Below are 27,968 nucleotides of genomic sequence, written 5' to 3' on the forward strand. Positions count from 1 at the left end.
TTTGCTTTATTATACTTTATTTAGAATTAGTGTCTCTGTCTGTTCTATAGAAGTAAGCCCAGGGATGTAATCATGCCTAACTAGGTTGTCTGCCTAGGAAACTAGAATAAGCCTAGAGTGTTCCACTATTACAAGTGATTAGTGCAGCCTTTCAACACCAACATCTATAGTCAATATCTAGTAACAAGTAATCTTAATAATTACAAAAAATTATGAGTGAATTAAGAGAAATATCAGTTCACAAATATTTATTTAGGAAATTAATTAAGAATAGAATACTATATCAGACACTCTAAACAGATACTGAAGCATATAATCAACATAGCCCCTGAGCTCAGTAATATTCTCATCCAGCTAAAGGAAAATCTCCAGTCCCAACAGAGTACAACATAGAGTGCTGGTTTTTTTTAAATGAGATTATGGCCTAATTCTTAAATAATTATAAAATACTCCTTCCACCTTCTTGCCCCCTCCTAGAGCAAGGATTTGGTGCATTATGTAAAGGCAAAGGAGTCTCACTGGGTTTCTGTGATAAGCCAGAGACCTTGAAGCCTAGAAAAAAGTTGAGACAAGTTCTGGATTTCTATTCTATCACTCAGAGATTCAAAAACAGAAGTTTGAACAATCTCCTTGCAAATGAAGATCACGGGACATGAGTTTGGAAAGAAGTGAAGCAACTGTGCCTGTTATTTGCAATGTCACAGAAGAGCAAAGTCAAACTCCATGAAGAAATCACAAATGAGGTCGAGTCATCCAGGATCATCTTGCAGGTTCACTCAGTTAAATCCAAATTCTCCATGATGACCTGATCATGTAATCTAAAACACAAGAACATTGATAACACACATAATCAAATAGTTTTACAATACCACTTTAAGTGCATTAAAAATTTCTTTTATTTTAGGCTTTTACAATTGTTTGAGTGCCCCTGGATGTTAACTCTTACAATAAGTTTCCAATGTCTCAGTCAGACTTTATAATACAAGTGATTGTATAAGCATGGCAGATCATTTTTTGTTTGTTTCTTTTTTTCCATTTTTTAAATTTGTTTTAATTAGTTACACATGACAGTACAATGATCTTGACATATCATACATTTGAATCATATGGGATATAATTTCTCATTTTTCTGAGTGTACAGGTAGCAGGCAGATCAATTTTTAAACCAGTTGAAATCCCAAAGCTTCATTCTGACTGGTAATTATGCACTACCACACCCCTCTTCTTCCTTCTCTATTAGTTTCCTCCATATTAGATTAAATAGTTAGCCTAAAGGTAACAGGTCTCTTTAGCAATAAGAAGACATTAGGTATCTTCTTTCCAGAAGATGCCAAGTGAGAAACCAACAAACCACTTTGCTATAAACATGTGATTTTATAATGACTCTAGAATTCTATTATCATCACATCTCATCAAGTAAGAAAATTATGTCTTACAGAGAATAACTATTTTGATAGAACTATAAACTCTTCATCTAACACAATCAAAATAAAAAATCTGAACATGCCATGAGAGTTCTCCCTTTGGATTTCTACCATACCCCACAATACCTTTAAGTTTTTGCCAAAATGGAATTCATCACAATTAGCCATATTCTGTACCAGGTTGCTTTTTGGCAATTACTCAAACTGTTCTGTACACCTGGAAATCTTCCCTTCCCATTTGTCATTTATTCACTCAAAAACTCAGGACATGTGTTTTTATTATTGGATTAAGGCCAGTCTAAATCCTACTCCTGCTTTGAGAACTAGGAGTCTCATTCAAAGTGTTGCAATAATCCTCTGAAATCTTTCACTATCACTTAGTTCAGAAATAATTTATTCATCAACTCATTTAGACATTTATTCAGCTAAACATTATATTTTACACCTACTGTGTAGTGAGTTGTAGTGATACACCTACAAATGAAACCTATTCCCTTATCCTATGGAACTTGAACCCTGATGGAAAAGCAAGCCAATGAAATAGTAGTTATGGTGTGAAAAGGTAGATGTGTGCCTCAAAAACACAACTCATACTGTGTGTACTTAAAGAGAGGGCAGCAGATCTGACTCTGAAAATTTAAAGAGTGTTAGCTTAGAAGAGAATGAAGGCTATTCCAAGCAGAAAAATCAGGCATGGAGGATATAGTATAAGGAGTATGCGGGAAACCAAGATCTTCTAAGTGGTCAGACTGCACAAGCACTACAAGTCATATGAAGTGTCTTAAATGAAAGGATTTTGGTGGGTTGATGATCATAGATAAGATTAAAATGTAGACAAGAAGTACATCTTGATACACTTTTAACATCTAATTTTAGAGTTAGACTTTATCCTGAAAGCTTTGAGGAAGTACTGAAAAATGCTAAGCAAGAAGTTGAGAGATCAGAATTTGTTTTTGAGTGGCATCATCAAGCACCCAAACAATTAATCCTGAAATATAAGAGACAGACACACTGCTATCCCTGCTCTCAATCTTTTACATTTAATCCACCAACTCCCATATTTTTATTAAATATACCCAGGCTTTATATACTTCTTTTCTCCTCTGCTGCTATAATCTTTAGCCAGAATCAACCAAGCTCTCTTCAAGATTTTTCAAGAATATGTTAACTGGGCTTCTATAAATATAAATCTGATCATACTGTGGCCTTGCTTAAAACACTTCATTGATGTAATCCTAAATTAGGTGAACAAAGAAGGTCCTTATGAAGACTTTCCATCTGAGGCAAAAGCCACAAGATTTGCAAAATCTAATTATTCAAAGAACCAGGAAAAAATCAGAATGATATCACCAACTGAGTGAAAAAGAAAACCATCATGTAGGAGAAAATATTTGCAGCACAGTCTTATGCACAGAGTTAAAATAATATAATGACAACAAGAACAAGTGTCAGATGCTCCACAACAAAGAGGTGGAGGATAACAAGGAGCATAACCAAGTCTCTAGTCCCAAGGAATACAGCAAGATCCCAGTTCAAGTTTATCTGTGCTTTGGTAACCAAGGTTTCCATCTAAATAGCAGGACAGAAAGCAGGGAATGGAAATATCCAGTGTTAAGTAGCAACCTTGTCATCAGTTGATGATTTATATGGAGTTAAAGAATAAAGAGAGACCAAAGTCAGGCTGCGGTTTTAAGAAAGGCCTGGTAGAATGCCTACAGCTGATGCTTTCTCCGGGCTGCTAGGTGAGGACCAAAGATCCAAGCAGCGCTAGCAGGTAGACGGGGAGCTCAGTGTTTTAGAGGTGCAAAGCATCCATCTGAGAATGTCTCCAACATTTAAGGACTCCATTTCCTTACATATACCTCAGTACTTGATTACAGACTAGAAGAAAATTGCTTCAGAATTCTGATGCCTACTGTGCTTCTGAGATAGAATATCACCTATTTCATTAAAAGTGAATTCAGTTATTGATGATGTTATAGTTTGTTAGAATCCAAGCAGGCCATCATGGAAAACCAGACTGCAATCTCAAAAATATTAAGAGGTTTACATTTTAAATCCCATGATGTGAGTAGACATCTTATGATCTGATTATTTTCCATTTTTTTACCTCATTCTTATCTCTAACCTTTAATAACACTTTTAATAACACCTTTCAGTCTTTAATAACACTTTTCAGTTACCCTTGTCCTTGGACTATCCGTAAAAGCAATATGGAAAGACAGTTTGAAGAGCCCTGTAAAATTAGAGGATAATTATACAGCCATCACTCTCTGAGGATACCACATCAGAGAAAAAGTTAAATGGAAAAGTCATTCAGAAAATCTGGAGGAGAGCAGCCTGATAGAAAAGTAGATAGATTGACAAGAGGAAAAATAAATGTAGAAGGAGAATCAAATGGAAAGTTTAGGAGTTTGTCTCCATAAATGCTATTGTTCACCATGGATACCAGGGATAGGGAAAGTCTGCTCTCTACAGTGCCCTCAGGTTTTTAAGAGTCTAGGAGAAGTCAGGCACAGTGGCATATACTTGTAATCCCAGATACTTGGAGGCTGAGGCAGGAGACTCTCAAATGTGAGGGCAGCCTGGGAAAATTAGGGAGACTTTGCCTCAAAAAAAAAAAAAAAAGCTCAGACCATGTAGCTCAATGGTAGATTACCCCTGGGTTTAATTCTCAGTACTGAAGATAGATAGATAGATAGATAGATAGACAGATAGACAGATAAACAGACAGACCGACCAACCATAGAACTATATTGAACTCATACAACTTTGCCAACTCATACAACTTTGCTGACTTTCTAATCCAATGTAAAACTCAACAACACATCAGTGAAAACTACCATTTTACAAGGTTCGTGACTAATTATTAGGTGAAAGAGAGATAATGATAGCTAATAGTAAAATAACCAAAACATTCACTAAGGTATATGTTGGTGTATACAACAACAGCAAGCACTATCTTACTCCAAACTGTTGTTACTACAACTTGCTGTTGTAAATAGACTTCTTGTTCCCCTTACCTCTGGTAGATTCTAATCCTTTTAACCTGTCCTGGAGTACCCTTCTTTATATTGTACAACACTTATTAGCATCCAGTATTCACCAGTGGCATGCTTGAGAAACAGTATTAAATAAGACTCAACCTCAGCCCTCAAGAACACATGATATAATTGAAGAATCATTGTAGTCACAAATTGTACAAAGAAAAATGAGCACAATTCCATTGGATGAATAACTAGATGAATAACTTGTGGAAGTCTTCACAGTGGTTTGTATTTTTATTTTGAAGGATAAACAGCTATTTTAAAAGGGAAGAAATTGCAGAAAGATATGTACAAAGGCTTACTCAGAAATACTATGTTGTATAGAAGATATGGTCGAAAGTTCACTAAAATTAAAGGATGAGTTCCAGGGGAAAAAGTGATAGGAGACATAATTGGGTGGCACATCCCTGAAGGTAAAAGTTTACCTCATGATCACTGAGAGCCAGGGATGGGTTTAGCAGAACAATACACATGGGAGTTTGCTATTGTCAATGATGGTATTATTACAATATAGAATTATAACTCAAATGGGAAAATGTGGCTAAGTAAGAGGAGACCAGACCAGTATTGAAAAATCAGATCAAAAGCTTTTTCCAGTAAATAAAATCTTGGAGATAATATTGGAAATAATTACTAGACTTAAGAACATTTCAGGTGATCTTAAGTAAGTGTGATAACTTAAATGTAGAGTAATGAAGAAGGAACAAATATCACAGAACTTTCCAGTTTAAGAAACTGAAGATGTGGTACCATTCCTTATGAAGAAAGGAATTCATACAAGGAGGAGTGGTATGAGACGGGAAAGCTAAGAAATTCAGTTTTGGATATGTTTTATCTGAGCGCACTGCAATATATCCAAGAAGAAAGATAAATATACTCAGAAATACAGAGAAAGTTTGAAAGGAATTGTGTCAGGAAGAGACAGAATTTAAAAATTATTAGCCTATGCATTGTCATTATGCTCTTGGAAATTGATGAGATAACTCAGGAAGAAATAGAAGGGAAACAACAGTAGATGTCTAAGGTACAAAGCCTGAGACCTAACTGTTTTTTCAAGCAAGATACTAAAAGTGAAGTTCAGGTCTATATTTTTAAGGAGTAAATCAGAAGAAAGCTTTATAGAATTGCAATTTTTAGGATAACTATACTATTAAATAATGAGATAGATTCACTCACATTTAACCAAAATGTTGATTTAAGGAGCTTGTTGGGGTCAATCAAAAATTCATACAGAATTATTGAGTTCACCTTGAATGTTCGTATAAAAATAGAAAGATTAAAAATAGTTGCCAATCTTACTGGAGTGAGATGGTATCTTAGGGTAGTTTTGATTTGCATTTCTCTGACTGCTAGAGATGGTGAGCATTTTTTCATGTATCTGTTGATTGATTAGCAGCAAAATTCATAAAAGCAAAAATTGGAAATAACTTTTCTATCTATTGATAGAATACAAATAAAAGTAGCAATAATAATAATACTAAAAAAAATAGTTTCCATTGAAAATTTGCTTAATCAACAAAAATTCCAGTGGGAATTATTATGAAGTCCCAAGATCTATTAAACTTTACATTTTTATCATAGGGTTATAATACTGATGCTTCCACAATCTCCTAATTTACTCATCATGTACAGCTAACTCCCATCATAATGAAACCCAGAAATTTTCATTATTTCTTTTTAATTCTAGATTGAAAATCAAAAAAAAAGATAGTAAGAAAAAAACTAAGAAGTCTATAAATGATTTGAACTTATATTCCTAAATAGCGTCTATTTTATTCAAATCTGCATATCATTCTCTGACATTGCAATCACTTGTTTTACTTGCTTGCATTCACCTATTTACTTCCTCCATGGCAGTATTTACCAAACCTAGTACCAACTAAAGGCATGGGGATTTTGATTATCCAGCCATAGGGCAAACACAACAGATTTTAAATGTACCAATTAAAAGCCAGAGATTGGCATAGGTGTTTAAAATCCTGTTTATAAGAAACTCACTTCAAATGCCTCATCCTTTAGTATTGGAAGTAAAGGATGAAAATATATGTATCATACAAGCATAAATCAAATAAAATCAAGTGTACCTTAATTGTTTCTGAAAAAGCAGACTTCAAAGCATAGAAAATTATCAGAGACAGAGAACTACATTATGTAAATGACAACAGAGTCAATCAACCAAGAAAACATTGACATCCTAAATGTGCAGTCATCTAATAATAGATCAACAAAATATGTAAAACAAAGACTCAGGAACACAAAGGAGCAATAGAAAAATCAATAACTAGGGAGATCCAAGATGGTGGGCTAGAGGGAGGCTGCATTCTGTGTCCCTCTGTGACCTGGGATTCAAGTAGTGGGAATACTGCTTCTCTGCAAGTTATTAGAGGATACCTGACAGGTGCTCCCTCGCAGAAATCCCAAGCACCATGCCGGAGCAAGACCACCAACATCAGCACCCATGCAGGATTTCTGGCTGCCCATCTGCATAGGAATCTGGGCCACCACTCCCATGCAGGACACCTGGCCACTGCCCATTTGCAGGACCTCTGGCCATCACTCTGGTGTAGACCCCCATCTACCAATGCTCCTCTGGCTACCTGCATCTTGGGACACTACAACCACTTCCATAGTCCCCTACATGCAATGACCCATACCAGGGGACACTGCACAGGGTCTGGAGATAGCTGCCAGCCACAACACTGCACACCACAGAGCTGCATCTCTGAACAAACCACCCAAACACCACTGCCCAGCCCCACCTGACCCAACACCCCACCTGACCTAACACCCTGAAAACAACTGCCTCCATCTTGGGACAACTTTGTCACCATCTTTAGTTGGGGCAACTCTCAGCCTGGGATGCCAGCTGAGGCCTGGAAGCAACATCAAGGTACTGAGTCCCCAACTGCTCCCTCTCCCCTGCAGCCGCTATCTGTGGCATAGTGCTTGTGGCTATGAGGCTGGTCAATAGTTTGCCAAACCTGGTCCTGAACTGCCTGATACTAAACAGCTCTTCGAAATGGGTATGCATCCCCAGAGCACAGCCCACAAGATCTCTGGAGAGAAAATTTCCTGATTGGAAAGCAGAAAGGGAGGGGGTGAGCGAGATACAGTTTAGAGACTATATTAGAGACCAGGAATTGTGAGGTCTAAAGGCAATATAATGAGATAAGACCAGGTGCCTACACGGAGACCTTTGAGGTGTAGTCTCCCATCAGGGACCAGAAAGTGCTATAGCCCACCTCGAGGAGCCACACCCCAAGACCAACCCTACCATCCTAATAACCTTCACCATCCTGAGGGTGGGGATACAGGCAAACAACAGACATCCTCACCTATTGGATGAGAAGGGAAGCAGGAAAGATAATGAACTCCAACAGAAACAGTCCTTGTATCTTCCTTCAAGATTCTTTTTTCTCCTTTTTTTTGTTTTTTCTTTTACTCTCTCTCTTTCTTTTCCCACCTTCATATCCCCAACATCTATGAACCCAAGTACTTTTCATGGATTAGGCTACTGAGGAATAGGATGTCTGAATACTGTATTACAGTTGTATATTCTTTTATCTCCTAATTTTACATTTTTTATTTTTCTTAATTTTTATGTTTGTATGTTTTTTTGTACTATTTATTTGTCTTCCAACTTACTTGTCTCCCCAAAAATCACTTTCTCTCTTTTCTCTTGCTATTAGCCAACTTCTTTTGATTCCTCTTTCATGCTTCCTAAGATCTAAGAACTCTATATTCCCACATCCTAACCTCCTTAACATCTCATCCTACACCCCACCTCTGGTTCTCTCTTTGTCCACCATCAGAAACTGTATACCCTTTTGCAAACCTACTGTTTATATTGTAGATAATAATTGAACTTACCATTTCTGTATATTGTTACAAAACCATAGACATCTTAATATCAGCTATTTGGTTTAAGGTTGTATATTGTTTGTATTGGTATCTGCTAATATTGTTCTCCCCTTAACAAAAAAGTATTGAAATGCGGCAGGGACACTATAAGCCTATAGAATAAAAACTGTAACACCTCAGATCCTCAGTGCTAGAAGGCAAGACATGTGAACAAAATGAAAAACAAGGGAAGAAAGTGTCCCAAACAAACCAAGATACTACATTATAAGACTCCATGGACAGCACAGCAGAAGAAATTACAGAGAAGGAGTTCAGAATGTACATAACTAAATTATTCTGTTAGTTAAAGAATAATATAAGAGAGCAAATACAGGCAGCAAAAGATCATTTTGATAAAAACCTACATAAGCAAATACAAGAAGAAAAAGATTACTTTCATAAGGAGGGAGAGGTTCTGGGGAAAAAAAAAACAAAAATAGAAGTCCTTGAAATAAAAGAAACATAAATGAAATTAAAAACTCAATAGAGGGACTGGATTTGTAGCTCAGTGGTAGAGCGCTTGCCGAGTATGTTAGAGGCACTGGGCTTGATTCTCATTACTGCATATAAATAAATGAATAAAATAAAGGTCCATCAACATCTAAAAAAAAATTTAAAAACTCAATAGAAAGCACCATCTACAGATTAGATAACTTGGAAGACAGAACCTCGGAGAATGGAGACAAAATATATAATCTTGAAAATAAAGTTGACCACACAGTGAAGATGATAAGAAACCATGAACAGAATATGCAGGTATTATGGGATAATATAAAAAGATCAAATTTAAGAATTACTGAGATAGAGGAAGGCATAGCATTTGAAACTAAAGGAATGAAGAATCTATTCAATGAAATAAAATCAGAAAAAATTTCCAAACAAAAAGAATAAATTGTAAAATCAAATACAAGAGACTTACAGGACACCAAATATACAAAACCACAACAGACCTACAACAAGGCACACTATAATGAAAATGCCTGGCATATGAAAAAGGAGAGAATATTAAAAGCCATAAGAGAAAAGAATCAGAGTACATATGGGGGAAACCAATTAGGATATCTGCAGATTATTAATACAGACCCTGAAAGCTGAAAGATGCTGAAATTATATATATATATATATCAAGTTCTGAAAGAATATGGATGCCAACCAAGAATGTTATATCCAGCAAAATTAAGCTTTAGATTTTATGATGAAGAAAAAACCTTCCATGATAAACAAAAGTTAAAAGAATTTACAACTAGAAAGCCTGCACTACAGAACATCCTCAAAATATTTCATGAACACAAAATAAAAAACAACAATGAAAATCAGCAATGGGAGGTATCACACTAAAGAAAAATCTAATCAAATGAAAAACCGAGTCAAGTTAAATACCAAAAATAAACAAAAATGACCAGGAATACAAATCCTGCCTCAATAATCACCCTGAATATTAATGGTCAAAACTCACCAATCAAAAGACATAGACTGGCAGATTGGATTTTTAAAAAGACCCAACAATATGCTGTCTCCAAGAGACTCATCTCAGGAAAAGACGTCCACTGATTGAAGGTGAAAGGTTGGGAAAAAAAAAAATACCACTCATATGGACTGTGGAAAAAAAGCAGAAGTTTCCATCCTCATATAAAATAAAGTAGAATTTAAGCCAAAGTTAATCATAAGGGATAAAAAAGGACATTTCATAGTGCTTAAGGGAACCATATATCAACAAGATAGAAAAATTATAAATATATATGCCCCAAACAATGGAGCAGCTACGTTCATCAATAAACTTCTCAACTTCAAGAGTCAAACAGACCACAACACAATAATACAGGGTGACTTTAAAACACCTCTTTCACCACTGGGCAGATCTTCCAAACAAAAGTTAAACAAAGAAACTGTAGAACTCATTAACACAATAAATAACTTACATGAAACAGAAATATAGAGAATATTTCATCCATCCATGAGTGAATACATTTTCTTCTCAGCAGCACACGGATCTCTCCCTAAAATAGACCATATATTATGTCATAAAGCAACTCTTAGCAAATCCAAAAAAGTAGAGATAATTCTATTCTGCACTCTATCAGATCATAATGGAATTAAATTAGAAATCAATAATAAAAAAATAGAAACTTTAAAAGTTCTTAGAGGTAAATGAGAACACTGATACTACATATTGTAATCTCTGGGATACTATGAAGGCAGTACTAAGAGGAAAGTTCATTTCATGAAGTTCATTCCTTAAAAAAGAAAAAGTCAACAAGTAAATGACTTAACATTAGATCTCAAAGCTCTAGACAAAGAAGAACCAACCAACACCAAAAGCAAATAGAAGACAGAAAATAATTAAAATCACAGCTGAAATCAATGACATTGAAAGAAAAGAAACAATTGAAAAAATTGATAAAACAGAAAGTTGGTTCTTTGAAAGAATAAATAAAGTTGATAAGCCCTTAGCCATGCTAACAAAAAACAGGAAAGAGAAAACTCAAATCACTAACATGGTAATGGAAAAGAAAATATCACAAAGGACACTACAGAAATACAGAAGATAGTTAGAAATTATTTTGAAAACTTGTACTGTAATGAAATAGAAAATATCCAAGACATTGAAAATTTTTTAGAGGCATATAATTTGCCAAAACTGAATCAGAATGATATACACAATTTAAACAGATCAATTTCAAGCAATGATACAGAAGATGCCATCAGAAACCTACCAACCAAGAAAAGCCAAGGACCAGATTGATACACAGCTGAGTCTACAAGCCCCTCAAAGAAGAACTAATACTAATACTCCTCAAATTATTTCATGAAATTGAAAAAGAAGGAACATTTCCAAACTCATTCTATGAGGCCAATATCATTTTGATTTCAAAATCAGACAAAGACACATCCAAGAAAGAAAACTTCAGATTAATATATCTAATGAACATAAATGCAAAAAAATTCAATAAAATTCTGGCAAATCGAATACAAAAACAGATCAAAAAGTGCACAATGATCAAGTGGGGTTCATCCCAGTAATGCAAAGTTGGTTCAACATACAGAAATCAATAAATGTAATTCATCACATCAATAGACTTAAAGATAAAAATCATATTACCATCTCAATAGATGCAGAAAATGCATTAAACAAAATACAGCACCCCTTCATATTCAGAACACTAGAAAAACTAGAGATAACAGAACAATATCTCAACATTGTAAAAGCTGTATTTACTAAGCCCCAAGCCAATAGCATTCTAAATGGAGAAAAATTGAAAGCATTCCCCCTAAAAACTGGATCAAGAAAGAGATACCCTCTGTCACCACTGCTATTTAACGTAGTTCTTGAAACTCTAGCCAGAGCAATTAGATAGTTGAGAGAAATTAAATGGACATGGATAGGAAAACAATAACTCAAACTATCACTATTTGCTGATGACATGATTCTATACCTAGAGGATCCAAAAATTTCCACCAGAAAACTACTAGAACTAATAAATGAATTCAGCAAAGTAGCAATTCATAAAATCAATGCCCATAAGTCAAAGGCATTTCTGTACATTGGTAACAAATCCTCTGTAAGAAAAACTAGGAAAACTATCCCATTTACAATAGCCTCAAAAAAAAAAAAAAAAAAAAAAAAAAACCTTGGGAATCAACGTAACAAAAGAGGTGGAGGACCTCTATAATGAAAACTGAAGACCACTAAAGAAAGAAATTAAAGAAGACCTTAGAAGATGGAAATATCTCCCTTGTTCTTGGACAGGCAGAATTAATATTGTCAAAATTACCATACTACCAAAAGCACTATACAGATTTAATACAATTCCTATTAAAATCCCAATGTCATTCTTCATAGAAATAGAAAAAACAATCATGAAATTTATTTGGAAATATAAGAAACCTAAAACAGCTAAAGCAATTCTGAGTAAGAAGAGTGAAACAGGTGGCATCACTATACCAGACCTTAACTATACTACAGAGCAATAGTAACAAAAACAGCATGGTATTGGCACCAAAATAGACTTGTAGACCAATTATACAGAATAGAGGACAGAGACAAACCCAAATAAATAAAGTTATCTCATACTAAACAAAGCTACCAAAAACATATACTGGAGAAAAGATAGCCTCTCAACAAATGGTACTAAGAAAACTGAAAATCCGCATGCAGCCACATAAAAATAAGCTTCTATCTCTCACCATGCAGAAAACTCAACTCAAAGTGGATCAAGGACCCATGAATTAAACCAGAGACCCTATGCCTAACAGAAGACAAAGTAGGCCTAAATATTCCTCATGTCTGATTAGGCCCCGACAGTCACCTATAGTGCAAGAAATGAAATCAAGAATCAATAAATGGGATGGGTTCAAACTGAAAAGTTTTTTATCAAAATACAATTAATAAAGTAAAGAGAAAGCCTACAGAATAGGAGCAAAATTTTGCCACATGCATATCAGAAAGAGCACTAATCTCTAGGCTATATAAAGAACTCAAAAAACTTAACACAAAAATAAATAAATAAATAGATAAAAACCAATCAATAAATGGACCAAGGAACTGAACAGACACTTCTCAAAATAAGATACACAATCAACAAATATATAAAAAAATGTTCAACATCTCTATCAATTAGAGAAATGCAAATGTAAACTAAGATTTCATTTCAGTCAGATGGCAGCTATTAATAATACAAACAACAATAAGTGTTGGTGAGGGTGTAGAGGAAAAGGCACACTCACATTGCTGGTGGAACTGCAAAATGGTGCAGCCAATACGGAAAGCAGTATGGCGATTCCTTGAAAAACTGGGAATAGAACCACCATTTGACGCAGCTGTCCCACTCCTTGGTCTATACCCAAAGGACTTAAAAACAGCATACTACAGGGACACAGCCACATCAATGTTTATAGCAGCACAATTCACAATAGCTAAACTATGGAACCAACCTAGATGGCCTTCAATAGATGAATAGATAAAAAAATGTGGCATATACACACAATGGAATATTACTCAGTATTAAAAGAGAATAAAATCATGGCAATTGTAGTTAAATGGATGGAATTGGAGAATATTATGCTACATGAAGTAAGCCAATCAATATCCCCAAAACCAAAGACCAAATGTTTTCTCTGATATGTAGATGCTGATCCATAATGGGGATGGAGGGAAGGAATGGGAGGAATGGAGGAAAGGCAAAGGAGAGGAAGGGCAAAGGAGGGGGCATGGGGGTAGGAAATGTGGTGGAATGAGATGGACATTATTACCCTAAGTACATGTATGAAGACACAAATGGTGTGTACAACCAGAGACATGAAAAATTGTGTACAACCAGAGACATGAAAAATTGTGCTCTATATGTATTCTATGAATTGAAATGTATTCTGCTGTCAAGTATAACAAATTAGAATAAATTAAAAAATTAAAATCAAAAAAGAAAGAAAAACCAACAACTACAAAGACTTCTCTCAAAAATTAGTGGAATAACTGGACAACCATCACAGAACACCATCACAGCCAGAAAGACTCAGCAATACCTAAGCAACAAGATAAATTCTTTGAAAAACTCAAATCACTGGGCTGGGGTTGTGGCTCAGTGGTAGAGTGATCGCCTAGCATGCATGAGGTACTGGGTTGTTGTAGGCCACGACCAAGTCAAGATGGTGCCTGGCAGTTTGCCAGGAGGAGTGGTTTGTGAGGCAATGCCACCGAGCCATTTGGATGGTGGGGATTCCTTATTGGCTGATTACTGTATCTGGATGATGCTAATTGAGTCAAGCTGTGTGTAATCAGTTAAGTGTATATACCTCTGCTGTCCCACAATAAAGCGGCTCCTGCTACATTGGGTGCCCCCTACCTTGAGTTCCCGCTCAGTTCCCGCTGAGTTCTTTAGCAATTAAGCTGTTACCACTTCAACCTTCAAGTTGCTTGTCACCTCCTGCTTATTTTGCCCAGCTAGACTGCGGCACTGGGTTTGATACTCAGCACCACATAAATGTAAAATAAAGATATTGTGTCCACCTAAAACTAAAAAATAAATATTATAAAAAGAAAAAAACACAAATCATTACAACTCATCCAAAATGAAACAATTATTTGAAAAGCCCAATACATACCAATGAAATTGAATATATAGTTTTAAGATTCCCTCCCAAAAGAATCTCCAAGCTTAGATGGTTTCAATGGAGAACTCTACAAAATGCTCAAAGAAAAATTAACAGCAATTCTATTTAATATTTGCCATAAAATAGAAGATGATATAATACTTTCCAGTTAATTTTATGAAGCTAACTTACCTTATGTATTCTATGGAAATTATTCCAAAATGAATCAAATTTAAATATAAAACAGAAACTATATAACCTTTAGGAAGAAAAACCACATAGAAATGATCTTTACCTAGATCCAGGAAAATGGTTCTTAGACTTAACACCAAAGCACGATTCATGAAAATGATAAACTGGGATTTATCAAAATTAAAAACTGAGCCAAGTTGTGTTTCACACCTATAATCACAGCAGCTCAGGAGACTGAGGCAAGAGAATCTACAGCTGAATGTCAGCCCTAAGCAACTTAGCAAGGCCCTGCCTCAAAATAAAAACAGGTTAGGAATGTGGTTCAGTGGTTAAGCACCCCTAGATTCAATTCCTACTATTAATTTTTTAAATGATGCTCTATAAAGATTGTTAAATAGTTGGAGAGAGAATCCACAGCCATGGATAAAATATAAGTAAATGATATATCTTACAAAGGACTAATACCTAAGAACTCTCAAAATCAATAGTTTCATAAAAATCCATTTGGAGTATGGCCTAAAAACATAGGCATTTCATCAAAGAGGATATGGCAAAGAAGCATATGACAGATAATCAAATTGTTACCCATTAGATAAATGTAAATTAAAACCACAATGAGGGATTATTATATGTCTATCATAATAAGTTGTAGCCAACTGGTTATAGGGATTAAGGAAAAGAGAATTACTCATAATTGCTGATGGGGATGCAAGATTTTATAGACTGTCTAAAATACAGCTTGGTAGTTTCATAAAATAATTAACATGCTGCCACTGTATGATCCAACAATTATACTTGTGACATTTGTTCTAGAGAAATAAAAAGTTTATGCTCACACAAAAGTCCAAAAGCAACTTTGTAACAGCTGAACAATAGAAACAGCTCAAATGTACTTCAATAGGTGAATGGTTAAAGAAACCATAGTATATCTATATCATCCAATATATATTTGATACCTACAAATAAACTGAATAAATCTCCAAGGGATTATGCTAAATGAAAAATCCAAAAGTTACATACAATATCATTCCATCTATATAATATTCTTGAGACAACATTACAGAAATAAAGAACACATTAGTACTTGCTAAGAGTCAAACTAGAAGTGATAGGGGAGAGGGTGAGGCTATAAAAGGCAACATGAAGGATCCTTGCAGTGATAGAAGTGTTGTGTACCTTGACTGTGATCCTGTCGATATCCTGGTTATGATCTTGTGCTATATTTTTTCATGATGCATCTATTTAGAAAAATGTGCAAAGATACACTAGATTTCTCAACAATATATCTTACAAATGCATCTGTGTCTGTAATTATTTCAGCATAAAGTTTAATTTTCAAGATTTGTGTAATAGAAAATCTAATATAAAAAGATAATTTGATGCAGTGTGCCCAGAGTTTTTTTTTAACTTAAAAGGAAAAAGCCAATTCCCATGTTAAGTGAGGTCTGGCTTGCCTTTTCCCTACTACCAACATACTCTAAATTAGTGATTTTTCCCATTCCTGTGCTTTTCAGATCTGATGCTACCATCAGATGGAGTCAACCTTCTTCATAAAATGAATGAATATTCATTTTAACAAAAATCTTTATGAATAATTTCTTCATTAAAGTTCATAACATTTCTGTAATAGGGAATATGAAAGTAATTGGGTTGCACATTTTGCATCTGGTTCTAGTAATTGAAAAATGCTGTATTTATATATGTGTCCTTAAAGGCAGCATAATCAAATATTTCTGGGATTCCTTGATTAAATTTATATATATAATTTGTTCCAACTATACTTATTAGATTTCATACAGTGTGTGTGTGTGTACCTATTTCCCATCAGGAGTAGCTAGGAATAAAAATCTGAATGTAAAGCTTGATAGGGATGAAAAAGGAGATGTTAATGCTGCCAACAAGAGGTTTCTTCTACCTTGCTCCTGACTTCATTTCCTTTTTGATTTTGTTTTGTTTGGGTAGTGGAGATTGAACTCAAGAGGGGCACTCAAACACTGAGCCATATCCCTAGACCTATTTTGTATTTTATTTAGTGACAGGGTCTCACTGAGTTACTTTGCACTTTGCATTTTTTTTTTTTTTTTTTTTTTGCTGAGGCTGGCTTTGAACTCACAATCTTCCTGCCCCCAGAGCTGCTAGGATTTCAGGCTCATTTCCTTGTAATGAGCAGCTATTAGTAGGAAAGGCTATTAATAGGAAACTGTCTTCATCTCTGTTCCCAAATCCTGTTGTACCCAAGCTATCTCAATCTCCTTTTATCTTTTTGAACACACACTGTAGCCTGTGATTACCATACAGTTGTCTCTACAACTTCTTAGGAGACAATTCTCCAGATGTCTCTTATGTTCTGCATATCTGCTAAGCAGAAGCACTAACTTTCTTTATTTTGGACTCTATTTTTAAGGATATTCTAATAGAGAGTGCCTTTGGAATATAGAAACAATGGTTCCCTCTGGAGCACAAGGCTGGTAACATGCCTTGGGCATGGGGTTATGGCTCAGCAGTAGAGCACTCACCCAGCATGTGCCAGGCTCTGGGTTTAATCCTAGGTACCACATAAATATAAATAAATAAATAAAAGTATTGTGTCCAACTACAACTAAATATATATATATATATATATATATATATATATATATATATATATATATATATATATATATAAAAAGATTAGATGTCCTAGGGCAAAAGACATTCAAACTGACTACCCATTATAAAACATTCAGGTTTCCTAAGATCAAGTTTCTTTTCTTGTATGTGGGAAGGCATCTATGTGGGGCTTATTACCACATCTGGGCAGAACTTGAGACCTAGAAGAACTGATGTAATTTTGCTGATGTCCATGCTTGTTGCTATGCCAGGATTCCTTATGTCCTTTGTCTCTGAGTCAGAAGTCCTATGTTTTCTTCCAGTATCCATTAAACTGTGTCAGGCAAACTTATTAATTTGTAAGTAAGGTAAAATCTCAGAACCTTCACAGTTCTTGATACAACTCTATTGACATCACACCTTCATCCTTCATTCATCACTCATCCTGACTTACCATGTAACAAAAACAAAATGAAGAAGAGAGAACAACTGATAAGGGAGGCTGTAAAATCTGTCAGCAATTAAGGTGTTGCAGCAACACTGTTGATTAAGCATTTCTAGATTCATTGTCAAGTAAAATTTATTATCAACAATTATAATATGATAGAGGCAAGAGACATACCTAATTGCCCAGATGAAGCTTAACGTGAAAATGATGCCTCACTGTTATATAAAGAAAAAGCTATTCACAGCTGCTATAAGAATAAAATTTGAACCAGAGTAGAGATTTTGATTTTCAAGACACTGGTGGGCTGCAAGTCAAGATTAGCATAATTTTTTCTCTTATACTTAGTATTTGTGATGGTATTGGTATAAAAAACAAAGTAATTAAACTTAATTCAACTACAATGACTTATCATTATTAACCATTTTATCAAAGTAATTGAATTCACCTTGAGCCACAAGAAAGGAAATGTGAAATATTCTATAGTAGCTTCACTATTAAGTCCCCAAAGAAAGGCTTATGCCCCAAAAGAGAGATGATCCAGAGGTTGCCTTATATAGGGGCATCCTTATTTTTTAAAAAATCTTCAAAGAAGTCTCTATAGCTATTGAAGTTTCAAATGAGAGACAAATGTAAAGCTGTTACAGTCTTCCAAAATAACTCACTTTTGTCTGTTACACACATTGAAAGACATTTTCTGTCTTTTTCAAGCTTCCTTGGACCAGTTGAATTTATTTCAAAGGCATGTGCTTGCAAAAATATAAGGTACCAAATCAACCACAACCTTAAATTCACTTATAAATTAATATTCACAGATCAAAACAACATTCTGTTTAAAATATGTGAGATGCAAGAATAGAATGCTGGTAAAGTTAAAGATCTTCATAATAGCATTGGTCTGATTATAAATCAATGGGGCTTAATTTTTGAAGGTCAGGTGGTGGTGGTGATACAGCTTTACATAGATGCTACTTTTTTTTTTTACATGTTTTTCACTTATACTGTACAAATGAGATGGTCCAAAATCAACTTCTTCCTCTTAAAAATGGCTCTAAATATACTGACATCTATGTTTTACAGTTTACATAAAACAAATATACACGAATGAGTCAGAAGCATATCCATGTGTAACAAGTGCCTGCTTGAATTCTCAAACTAGATTAACAGAGTATTTACTGGGGTTTAGAGACATATTTCTGTACTAAATGTGTTGTCCCTTTGTATAGTTTGCATTTAGGTAGACTCATTTCTATTAGAAACCATTTGTTATTGCAACATAAAATTGTATATATCTTATGTCATCATCATATTCATTCAATGCATAATGTAAATATTTATTATGTACCTATCATCACATTACAAATACATCAGGATAAATATGTCAAGGTTTTAAAATGAGTATGAATCTTGTCCAGAGACCTTAGTATCTCTCTGGGATATGGCTCAGTGGGTACAGAACTTGCCTAGCATGTGTGAGGCTCTGTTCAATCACCAGTACCCTCCCCCCACCAAAAAAAAGTTACAAGAAATAATACAATGTTTACAATTTTTCTTTCTCTATTTCTTTCTTTCTTTCTCTCTTTCTTTCTTTCTTTTTTTCCTTACAAAAGCAAGAATTAAAGCAAAAATTCATAGAAGGAAAAAATAACTGTGTCAGGGTAGGTGAAAGAAATTGATAAAAGCATGGCCTTGGGAGCTTAAACTGACAGACGTGAGCACAGTAGCCTGGAAATAGGATAACTCTCAAAAGTTAATTGCCCATTGTAAAAACGGAGGGCTGATGTGATAATGATCCTTGCTACTTTATTTCCTCATGTGGTCTTGAGGACAGCTGTGGGATATGAACACCTGTGTCTCTTTTTGCTCAGTCCTAACCAGCCATCTGTTCGCTTCACTTGTAAGGTGGATAAATGGTAAATTTGGGCCAAAATAAATCATTACTTCAATTTTCTTCATCAAGTAGTACTGTTATCATTTACCTGGATTGAGTGGAACTGCTGGTTTTAAGACTTTCTGGTTACATTCTCCATCCTATTTTGGAGCAATGTTGACAACTGCAAATTGTAGAAATACATCAGTAACAAGAGAAAAGATACTCTTAGATTAGTGGACTCTTTAAGGAAAAGCTGCTTGCTTTTAGCTTGAGGGGTTGGCTAACTTCACCTGAGCAGCAATAGTACCAAGAGAAGTAGAAAATGTTTCTTTCTTATACTTTTGGGACTGGGGGAGATCAAATTTTAGCCCTTTATAATTAAAGCAAGTACTGGCATTCCTGGTTGTTATGAGACAGATTTGTCTGCCTCGAGATATCTTAAAGATAAACGAGGAATCCAACTTTCTGTGGATTGATGGGTAAATAATTTTAATTCTCTGATTTTATACTCTAGATTATAAACAGAAATAATATTTGGTGACAGAATTAAGTAGTGAAAGTACAACCTCTTTGAAGACTTCAAAATGTAAAAATAAAGTCATGTTTAAGCTTTTCAAAATGCAATTCAACAAAATTTAATTGAGTATCTCATGCACACCAGAGATTCCTAGACTCTAAGATCAGAAGGTGAAAAAGAAATGCTTTATGCCCTTGAGGCTCTCAAACCACATTACAGCCTGATATGGGTTATGAAAGACATCTGGGCATGATCAAGTTCTGGCATGACAACATTTGGAGCTTCTCTGATTCACTCTCCAGAGAAACTGGTCAAAGGTTTTGTTGCTATTGTTGTTGTTTTGTTTTGCTTTGCTTTTTAATAAGTCAAGCCTGTGAAATTATTTTCAGGGCAGACAGCAAATGGAGAAATATCAATTTATGAAAATCCAGTAAGAAAGGCAAGAGTCTTTGGTATCTGAATCAAGAATGCTTCCTCTCTTTTTCCTTTCCCAGCTCAGCAAGGTAGAATTTGTACTCCAGACTTCTGGAACCAAGAACTCAGGGCTTCTGCTTCTTTATGCTCCAACTGAAACATGTTCTTTTGGGGAGGAGCAAGACGTCAGTGTTTATCATCTGGTTGCCAACTGCCTGTTGCTGAGGCTAAGTCCTGAGCAAGTATAATCAAGAGTGAGTTGCCGACTCCCTTCCCAATCACTACCCTTAAAATAGAGGATTTACCTGCTAAGAATACTGAGATCCTAATAGCCCCTGCCCCTGCCCCTGCTCTTGAAATGGTGATTATTCTGTAACAGAAGAAACAATTTGAGGGGCCTCAGGATGTAGTCCCTCTCCCTCCACCAGTTTCTCCATTGCTAAAACATGAGTGACTTAGAGAGATTCTTGATATTATTATTCCCATGCTCAGCTTCAGAGTGTTCACTTAGAAACTTTTCCTGAGAAGAGAAGCAAGCTGTAAAACAGATGGCTCTAATTTTTTTCAGAAGAAATGACACTTCATTTTCTACTGAGAATGAAGCAGCTTAAGCTTAAGGGCATTCTCAAGAACAGTGGAGTTTTTAGTGAAAGGAGATTGGAAGGAGGTTCATGATCATCTTATTAAGATATAGGATAGTCTGTAGTTCAGGTAATCTACAGGAGAAAAAAAGTGGGAAATAAGAGAGCTGAGATGAATGCTTCTGGGGTCAGGAAAAAATATCAAACAAATTATTAATAAGAGCCAAATGGAAATTCTGAAGCAGTAGAATGATAACTAAAATTAAAATTTCATTAGAAGAGCACAAAACTAGATTTGAACTAGAGGAAATATTTAATGAACTTGAAAATAGACCATTGGAAATAATATAAATGAAGAACATAGGAAAAGGAAAAGTGAACAGAGCTTCAGAGAACTGTGGTTTATCATTAATGTACAAACATACACATGATGGGAGTATCAGAAAGAGAAGAGAGAGAGAAAAGAGAAGAAAATATATTTGAAGATATAGTGTTTGAAACTTCTCAAATTTATCAACAAACAATAACCTCAATAACTCAAATTAGAGTTAAGGGCAAAAAGTTCCAAAAACCAACACATCATGTAAAAATTCTGAAAGTAAAAAATGAGGGCTCCTCTTGAAAGTGCCAAGAGAAAAACATGTATCATTGAGAAGAGAATGTCAGTAAGATTAACAGTCAATTTGTCAGTGCAAACAGTAGAGCTAGATGGCAATGGGATAGCACATGAAAATTGTTCAAAGAAAAGACTGTCAATCAAGAATCCTATAATCAGGAAAGCTAATTTTTAAAGGAAAATGAAAATGTTTTTACAGATGAGCAGAAATGGAGAAATTTATTTCTAGCAGACTTATCTTATGAGAAATACTAACAGAAATTCTTTAATCTGAAAGCAAGTGACACCAGAACATAATGTGAACACAAAAGTAATTGTGTAATCATAAAAGACAATATCAGTGCATAAATTTGAACTTATATATTTACATATACACAGTATAGATGTAACATGCATAACAATAAGAATACAATAGTAGGGGCAGAGAGACTAAAATACATATCACTACAATTAAACTAGTTTTACTCTGATGCCAATTTTGATAAATTTGATAAAATTATATTCCCTTTTCCTCTTACTATGGGGTCTGTTGTTGTATGCATTATGTCTATTAAACATAACAAACCCCAAAATACATTGGTGTTCTCTTACAGAAATTAAAAGAATACTATAAACAATTATATGCTAACAAATTAGATAACTAATGAAATGTACAAAATCCTAGAAAGATACAACTGACTCTAGAATAATTTGAATTGACTTATAATAAGTAAAGAGATTGAAATTGTCCATTAAAACAAAGCCAAGACCCAGATGACTTCATGAATTCTACCAAACATTTCAAGAAAAGTTAATAGCAATTCTTCCCAAGGTCTTCTAACAATTACACTGAGAGAGAAGACATTTCAATATACAACATAAGGCATTGTGCTAAGGGAACCCAGCTGAGAAAAAAACCTTAAATTCCCTTTGTCAATGGTTCTGGAGACAGATTAAGAACACCTTCAAGGGGTAGAGTTTGGAGCTAGTTCTGCAGTGGTAAGTAGGAGTCTTGCTTAATCTCTTTTTCTCATGTCTAGTCATGAATTCTATTTCTTCAAAAAACCAAGACCTGCACCCTGGAGATGTATTACCTCATCCCTGAATTTAGCCCCTTACTTATAAGATTCTGAATTGGTAAATTCAGAATAAACATATGCATAGGAAATAATATACTTGAATTTATGCTTATTTGTTAAATATAATTGCTTTTAATCTTGAAAGCAGATGTATCCCTATTTGTTTGCCTAAAAACTTGATGTCTTTCATACAAGATTTCCCCATATTCTTATACACAAAGGAAGAAAAAATTTAAATCACCAAGAATTGAATATCTGTGACCTTTTAAAATATCCCAGTTCTCCCTTCTTCTTCTCTACTAACAATTGGTGTCAGGCATCCATTTCAGATGGATGACCCAGGCTAACATCATGGCCCACTTCCTTGAGTAACCGAAAATCTAAGGTAACCTGCCTGGCTATCCCAGGATGTGGTTCATATTTTTGGACGTTCTTTTTCTTAACTATCTTGAGTTGAGTCTTTTTATGCTTTTCTTAATACATTATAATTATACATAAGAGTGGGGTCCATTGTGACACGTTCATATATGCACATAATGTAATTTGTTCCAATGAATTCCCCAGTAACATCATTTTCCCTTCCACCTCCCATCCCTTATTCCACTTCCTCTACTCTTCTACTTTTCCATGTATTGATTTGAACATATTCTCCCATTGGTGCATTATAATTTTACATCAAATATATGAATTCATTGTCATATATTCAAACAAAAATAATAGCATAATTTGGTTGATTTTATTCCCCTTTTTCCCTCTACCCTCCCTTCCTCTCTCACCCTTAATCACCTCCCTCTACTAATCTTTCTCTTTTCAAGTGAAAGCTAGAGAGAAAAAAAAGAAGTTGAGTCTTTATCCAGGTAGAGAGTAGGGTACTTGAGGTTCTTCTACCTTATACAATGGGACATCTGCCAAATTAATGGTTACTAATTCAGAGTTAAATACCATTTACCCATTTTTCAGTCACTTAGCAATACATTTAATTCATCAACAAACTTATCTTAAGATTTGTTTACTATAGGACAAACACTGATAGACACTGAGGATTTAAAAAAACAAATAGCCCAAAGCCTCCATCCTCCAGAAGTTCACAATTGAATGTCCCGAAGCAGAGAGACATGTGGGGTCAAACATAATCCCTGCTTTAGAATGCTTGGTGGTGAGGTTAGTAAAAAAAACTTCAGGCAAAAAAGAGATACTGAGCTAGGGCAAAAGATTCAGAATGTTTTCTTCTGGTTCAGTTGAAGTGGGTGTGGATGTGTACATATACTTTTTTTTTTTTTCTGATACTGCAGGTTGAACTCTGGGGCACCTAACCATTCAGCCACATCCTCAGCTCTTTATATTTTATTTTGATGTCTCAAAATAAGATTTTTAGGGCCTTGCTAAGTTGCCGAGGGTGGCTTTGAACTCAGGATCCTCCTGCCTCAGCCTCCCAAGCTACTGGGATTACAAATATGCAGCACCGTGCAAGCTGTGTGCATAGCTTTTTGAGTGAAGGTGCAGAATATTCCATTGAAAGTCACAGCCAAGTGCCCACAGGAAACTGCATGTGCCCAGATAACTGTACTCTATTCTTCCCCCACAGAGTTAGGAAAATAGATGTCTATAAATTAAAATCCTGATTTTCACATTTGCAACGCTCACAGGAAACCATCTGACCTCTTTCTCTGGAAACATGATAAGATTTTAACCTCTTTATCTGAAGATCTTTTCCTATACAAGAACCCCACACATTCTCCACAGCTGGGAAAGAGAAGAATAGAATGAGTCTCTGGAGCCTTCCCTTTCCCTGGAGTACTGCCTATCTGAAGAGAAGGGGGAAACCGGTCCACTTCCACAGCAAACATTACTAAGAACAGGCCAACCTCATTTGTTAACCCCAAACTGCACAAACACAATTGGGAATATACAACCGCCCCCCCATACCTTGAATTTTCCTAACTGCAGAGCAGAATTCCCAAGAGGTTTGAAATTAAGCCAATCAAAGTGTCTGCAAATTCTTCTCTGAACAGAAAGCAGACTCCAGACTCCAGAGCCTTGTTATATTTAGCTATGGAGTCACTGTGGGTCTTATGTATTGACTACTCATATATTAAATAATCAATACCTTACATTGATATCATTCCTTATTATGTATGAAGATGCATCACCTACATTCTTTCATATCATAAGTCTGTGCTAAGGAGATCAAGTGTTCGCTTGATTGAGGAGGAAACCATAATCTGTGACGTGCTCAACAATATACAAGTAACAGCAAGAACCCAGACATAGTCTTTTAATTTGAGTCCTGAGCTCATAATATAGAATTGGATTTTGTATTAAATATGAGGGTTTTCTCCCCCTTCATATGGCTTCAAGTTTGCTCTCTGGGAATGAAATAGGTGAGAAGAGTTCAGGAATAAGAGGAGCAAATGCTCAGCCTGTCCGCATTTGGCAGATGAATAAAAACTTCCCTCAAACTCATGTTGACACCTACATAGTCAGGCCACTCTTACACGGTCATTCCTGGCTATAAGGCACAATAAAATAAATCTCTAGCATTTGGACTTAAAAAATAGAAAAAAGGCAAAAAAGGAGGGGTATTGAATGTCTCCTGACCATGTTTAGCATGAGACTATATGAGGCTGGCTTGTTAAACAATCACATCTTAATTTTCCTTAGATATAATATAATATGCATAATAGTTCTGATGGGAAGCAGGGAGAAGGAAATCAGAATATCATAATATTTTGAATTTAAAAAAGCATATTCTCACCTTTTTTGTTGTGGTTGTTCTGATCTTCTTTCCAACAGGGATTGCTCAACTTTCAGATTCCTCAAATTTGCTCTTAATGTGTGTTTTGTACTTATTTTCTATTAACACATATTTTTGGTAATCTTTTCACTCCTTTTCTTTAAAATTTTAACAATTTTTTTAAAAAAGATAAAATAATCTAATGAATCCCCATACACCTACCACTACTTTAACAATTATCATTTTTGCCAATCTTACTTCATCCTTAATCTACTCCCTCCCCTTTTCCTCTGGAATATTTTAAGCAAGCTGATTTCATTATCAATATACTAAAATAAATTATGCCGTATGCCTCAATTTTATTTTTACTTCCTCAAACAAGAGAACGAAACTAAATCATGTTTTAACATGATTTAAAAAAAATAATTAATCAATGGAAAATCATTACTGGGAAATTCTTTCTTCCCATTTCCCTCTCAATATTGTGACCTCTTGTTATGAAGGAGTAACAACAAATTAAAAAAAGAAAGAAAAACTTTTAAAGCAAATGGTAAATTGAAAAAATAAAAAAAATAAAAAACTGGAAAGTTAAACAACCCTTTCATGGAGTACCTCTTCCTCTGCAGAGCAGAATTTATTCCCTGCTTAAAAATTAGGGTACAATAGGTATCATTTAAACTATCACTGATGATGAACAAATGTAACAATTAGTATTCTGTTCAGGTTTATAGTCTTTAGCATTAAAGAAAAGTTTTCTGAATTTCAAAAGATGTACTAGAGAATAGCTTAATGAGATTCACACAGTAGCCTCAACAAGAAGCTGTTTAAGTAAGAACCTGCCTCTCCTCTGTTACAGATCTTGATTACTTTGACCCTCTGCTACTTTTTTCTTTAAGACAAATGGCATAGGGTGTTAACAACCATTCCTGATTAAATAAATACATTCTGCATACATTTATTCATTCACATACAATGTTACCCATTTGTTCAGCCATTCATTTACAAATTGATTCATTCACTAAACATTTCTCAGGTCCCATAAACATCCTATTACTAAAAGATTCAAGAATGAACCATGGTTATGTCTCTATTTTCCTAAATCTAAACAAACCCACACCCTAAAAGCTTTATGTGGAAATGAGGTAGAAATTGGCTGTGCTCCTAAAATCTGGAGAGTAGAAATGCCAATCTCCAAAGTGTATTTGCAAAAACGCATAGTGGCAGGATCACGGGGTAGGGAATGGGTCTGGCTGGAAAGATCTCTATATGTGTATTTTTATCATCCATGTGTTGGATGAAGCGGAGAGCTGCCAGATAGCTTCTTTTCGACAGCTTGGAGTTACTGTTGGGAACAGATCCATGTATGGAAGCGAAAGCCGAAAGGCACAGATAAGCTGAGATCCAGCTATGCAAACCATGTTTAGAGACACTTAAAGGACAAGCATCCCAGGTCCGTCCTTTCTGGTAAATTTGGAGAAGCCATCACACCGGATCTTTTTTCACATCCAGCCCATGCAGACTGAGCAGCTAAGACTTGACAGAGGTAGGTGCAGGGCTTTTGTGATGAAACTTATCTAAAGGATTATTTGTGAATATTCCCTTCTGAACCCTGGAAGTTCTTTAAGGGAAGATGCCAGATAAAATTTTAAAAAGAAAAAGAAGGAAGATTTGGGTCGGGACTGTTGACTAAGAGGTATTTAACAGCTCTGCCTTCACAAGACAGTGCAGCTTGGCTATGCAGGGAAAGTGACAACACAGATTAGCTGCCAAATAAAATCCCTTTGTCCTGGGTCACTTACCATTTGGAATTTTGTGGATCTGAATCTTCCTCAACATTGCCAGCACCTTTTGGAATGGGCCACAGCTTCCCACAGGATTCTGATACTCCCTGCGCATTTTAGGGTGGGGTGGGTGGGATTTGTCATTTTCCTTGTTCCTTCTTCCTAAGCCAGCAAAAATTCACACGTGTGGTTAGTTCTTCCTTAGATATAGGAAGAGCTGCTTGCAAACGACATTATTATTTTTGGCAGCTGAAGTCATGTTTGCAATGTTTCTCAGCAGCTCAGAGGTTGATTACATCCTGTTCAAAGATTCTTGGGTTGTTTTCACAAACATGGGGTCTTGCGCAAGTTGAAGTTGCTGAAACCAGCTGTAAGCCCTGGATTTTCTGAGTACCTTTAGAAGTTTGTCTCTCTTCCTTCCTTCCTTCCTTTCTTTCTTTCTTTCTTTCTTTCTTTCATTCTTTCCTTCTTTCTTTCTTTGTTGTGAATGACTAAAATTTTAGGAACTTGAGGAAAATTGTTCCCCCAAATTATTATCACTTTGCTATCAGTGACCAGTACAGAAATAGTAGATTCTGGCAAAATAGCTTAAGTTATATATCTCAGAAATCTGAGGTAAAGGGATGGGTTATGAAGAACAGCATCGACAGCTATGTGACTATTTTCTATTTCCTGGAACCTGGCTAACCCAGCTAAGTCATATCAATTTC

General features: G+C 35.2%; 1 protein-coding gene and 1 long non-coding RNA gene across 3 annotated transcripts in view; one reads left to right on the plus strand and one right to left on the minus strand.

Annotated features, from left to right (window-relative positions):
* LOC120884890 (uncharacterized) lies at positions 1-27,860 on the minus strand. 2 transcript variants are annotated; one of them, XR_013429041.1, is made up of 3 exons: positions 27,277-27,860; positions 10,291-14,381; positions 1-818 (listed from the first exon to the last, which is right to left on the minus strand). It is a non-coding gene; the product is annotated as an uncharacterized LOC120884890 (long non-coding RNA). The 2 variants fall into 2 exon arrangements; XR_013429040.1 differs by lacking the exon at positions 27,277-27,860 and having other exon boundaries at positions 10,291-17,236.
* Slc8a1 (solute carrier family 8 member A1) overlaps positions 26,837-27,968 on the plus strand; it is a 360,712-nt gene continuing 359,580 nt past the window's right edge. The window contains exon 1 of the mRNA XM_021725870.3: positions 26,837-27,020. The gene's annotated coding sequence lies outside the window, so the exon portion shown is untranslated. The remainder of the gene's footprint in view (positions 27,021-27,968) is intronic.

The sequence above is a fragment of the Ictidomys tridecemlineatus genome, chromosome 12 (genome assembly GCF_052094955.1).
Source record: "Ictidomys tridecemlineatus isolate mIctTri1 chromosome 12, mIctTri1.hap1, whole genome shotgun sequence".
In the NCBI taxonomy this organism is placed as follows: domain Eukaryota; kingdom Metazoa; phylum Chordata; class Mammalia; order Rodentia; family Sciuridae; genus Ictidomys; species Ictidomys tridecemlineatus.